The sequence below is a fragment of the Hippocampus comes genome, unplaced genomic scaffold, assembly GCF_001891065.2.
Source record: "Hippocampus comes isolate QL1 unplaced genomic scaffold, H_comes_QL1_v1.1 scaffold168, whole genome shotgun sequence".
NCBI lineage: Eukaryota > Metazoa > Chordata > Actinopteri > Syngnathiformes > Syngnathidae > Hippocampus > Hippocampus comes.
In genome coordinates, this window is record NW_017805955.1 from 393663 (window position 1) to 397317 (window position 3655).

General features: G+C 45.9%; 1 protein-coding gene across 3 annotated transcripts in view; it reads right to left on the reverse strand.

The window, feature by feature from the left end:
• stard9 (StAR-related lipid transfer (START) domain containing 9) overlaps window positions 1–3655 on the reverse strand; it is a 24373-nt gene that overhangs the window by 16039 nt on the left and 4679 nt on the right. The window lies entirely within an intron of this gene.

Here is a 3655-nt window from a genome sequence, read left to right on the forward strand (position 1 = left end):
GCCAAACGCCCGCCCCCCCCCCCCCCCAAAAAGGTTAACTTCTGCCTGTTCAATTTTGGGCCTGGGTCCTTGAGACTTCTCCGTTGCCCCGGTCATGGTTGGTACACTTGTTTGCCTAATTTCATGTCAAGATGACTCTGGTGTCAGGGACAATTTTTTTTTTAAACTCTTCCTAAGGGGGGCACCCTTGAGTAAAATTTGTCTTGTACGAGGTTGTTTCCAAAGAGTTTCCTGGCTCTGACTGGCATTGTGTAAAAACACGAGTGTAGCTTTCACCAGCACAATGCTGCGGCGGCACCGGGCCAGGAGTCAGGGAGGCTCTGTCGCTTCCTGAGATGTTTGGGCAAGGAGCAGCCGCTCAGCTAATACTGTATGTAGTTCATGTCAACAAATACAAAACGTGTAGGTAGAAAGCCCGGCTCAGGAAAATAAACTTGGATGAAATAGGTGGCAAAAGAGAATGTGGCGGTAGATCCGGGAGAATCCCACTGCAATCAGTTACGGCGTCTCCGTCTTTGTTTTTTTTGGTGTCACGCACCCACCCTCGATGAGCTAAACAAGATGGAAGTCAGCACTCTTCCTCATCAAAGTGCCTTCAATGTACATTTTTGCTGCCGTGTAATACAGTGAAGCTGTTGAGCAAACACTTACCGACAAAATCAAGATCTGAAAGCCTGGGATTAGGAATGGAATTACGTAAGCAACACCAGCGCTATGACATTCATCTTGTCTACTTATTGATTAAGTTGAAGGTTTCTTTCCCCGAGAAAAACCGCACGAGAAAAACCTCACAAGACTGAAGATGAGAGCGAACGCTATTACTTTGAATAATCGACGTGAGGACATCCTCAGATACATACGGACACATCGCCGGTCCATTGTGACAAGCTGAGAACGCGGGTATCCAGATTCTGGGGTTTTCCCCCCCACCTTGTGTTTCTTTCATCCCCAATAACCAAGGTCAGTTACTGATGTGCACACAAACGATACATCCAAAGGTAACATGTTTGGAATGTGTGTGTATGTGTTGTGGGTGCTTTAGCAACCTGATCTAGAGCAGACTTTTGGACTTAACACATTCTACCTCAGAACACGGTGTTGGATCAGCGAGGGGTACCCCCCCACCCCCCTCTCCAAACAGGCAGGGTGGGGTCTAGACCATAAAGTCTCGGTGGGTAAGTACACATCGGAGAAAGTGAGAGGAATGTTCTCAACATTGCTCCCAAAGATCAAAGGCAGGCATCATTTCAACATACCTCCTCGTGTGCGAGTTTGGACCAGGAGAGCCCGAGTCCGCTCATACGCTGAGCTTACAAAACGACGGGGAACGGGTTTAGCTTGGACCTGCTTTCAAGGGCTTGCGAAAGCCCCTTAAGAAAGGTCGTATTGTGCATTTTAAGGAGCGTGTGAAGTTATGTCGACACCGAACCGGTACAATCCACCGACTAAGCGTTTGTGGAGATACATTTCTTAGTTGCCCCCTTTCATCGTGCATTCGCAGCAAATATCAGATGTGTAATACAGACTCTGAATTCTCCAGACTATCCTTCTGTTCTTACCAGACCGTAAATAATCTCCAGGGTCGACCAACTCCATTTGGACTCCCCGCAGTGCCGCTCTTGTCGTCTCGACGTCCGAGCGTATGTGGCGGCGGAGGGCGACCACTTAAAAGTGTTTCCAACATTCTTATTTTGTCGTCTACTTTGGATGATTTCGTTCAGTACATTTGTGGTAAATCGAACCGATTTTTTTTTTTTGTCCCTAGCCCTTAACTTCTTCAACAACTTCCAAAGCCATAGTGACGCTTTTAGAATTCCGTGACCCAAAACACGACTTTTCAGGACATCACTTGGTTGGGATGGGGTCGGGATACACAACGAGTTTCCCCCGAGAGCAAACGTAATTCTTTGTAGTGGAAATGTGATTTTTGTGACATCACTCTTGCTCAATAAAAGCTCTCAAGACCACCAAGGGTTAGCTACCCTCTGCCTGACGGCTCAACTGAAGCTTCAAAACAAAAAGCAGCCCCCCCTCGCCCCCCACCCAGTTTTGTCTTTATCCAACCCATTCTCCTCCCTCTAATGCTGAGAATCAGTACGGGCCTTGTTGAAGTTGACCCTCTTCAAAAATCACTCCACGGGGGCAGACTCAGGCATTTCCATTTGAACCCACACCTATTAATTGAGTACTTTGACTGTTGGCCAATCTATTCTTAGATAACTAATTTGAATAACTGACAATTTTAGGCAGTAAAAGTGATGTCATCGTAGCCAAAAACGAGCTTTCGGGGACAGACTCAACATGAGCGTGGCCAGGAAGGCGCTGGCGTTGTGCGCAAAACAAAGAGTTTGCCTTGTGAGACAACAATAACACAGGAAAAGCGGAATATAGAGTTCCTTCTGGCGCATTTTACGTGACTGGAGAGGCTCAGTCAGGATGGATAACGTCATTAGCGTGAGCATGAGAAAACAAGGTGGCTCTACCTCATGTCATTAAATACTACTTGGACAACAATGAGTTAGAGCTCGATAAGGAACCGGGTTAGGTAAATGCCAAAGATGTGGAACAGTCGCCCTTTTTTTTTTTTTTTATCCCCTGATGATTAAAAACAACAGTACAGTGTTCCCTCACTTATCGTGGTTAACTTCGGTCCCCGGGGACCCTGCCATAAAGCAAAACCATGAAGCAAAAAATATTTGAAGGCAAGTGGCACGTTTCATGCACGAGGTAACTCGTCGCGCTTCACGAACAAAAGACCTTTAAAAGGTAAAATAAATAAACAATGTCAGTGTCATTAACAAACAGAAAAGCTCAACAACTTTTCCCACAAGTACAACAGCTGCAGGGAGAAGAGAAAAAAAAAAGTTCTGTTGGCGTCCCACACTCTGCAAGTGGTTTCCCCTCACTGAGCCAGCATGTTAAATGTTGGCCATGTCTTGCATATGATTGTGTGTGTGTGTGTGTGTGTGTGTGTGTGTGTGTGTGTGTGTGTGTGTGCGTGTGTGAGAGAGAGAGATTTTTGGAGTTAAAGAGGCGGAAATATGCGAAAGTCCATGTGAACAATGCTCTCGTCTGTCACACTGGGGACTGGATTTGTAGGTCAAATGAGCATGGCGGTGGAGGGGAAGGAGGACGTACTGAAGGATTTGCATGCTCGTGCGGGTGCCTGCGTGTGCTTTTCATTATTAAATGGCCAGAACAGAAGAAGAAGAAGCGCAGATGATCGTGGGCCTCGGAAAAACAAAAAAAAAAAAAAAAAAAAAAAAAAAAAAAGCATATGACTTCTGCAGTCAGACTTTAAAATGTCGTTTGTTCAACATCAGGTTGAACAGCTTTTTATCTGGGGAGAGGCGTTCGTTTTCCCAACACGATGACTAATTGCGATTAATGAGTACCCAATTGTTATGCCCACACCGCAGGCTATACACTACACAGACGTTTCATAGAAGTTGACTGACGATTTTTTGTTCTCTTGATAGCAAAAACAACACCAAAATACAGCAGCCGGATTAATTACTTGCTTGTCATTACTCCATTGAAATTCCACGCAAATCATCCGGGCGTCAACGTGGCCTACATCTCTGCGCTCTTCGCTATGTGTGTGTGTGTGTGTGTGTGTGTGTGTGTGTGTGTGTGTGTGTGTGTGGGTGTGTGT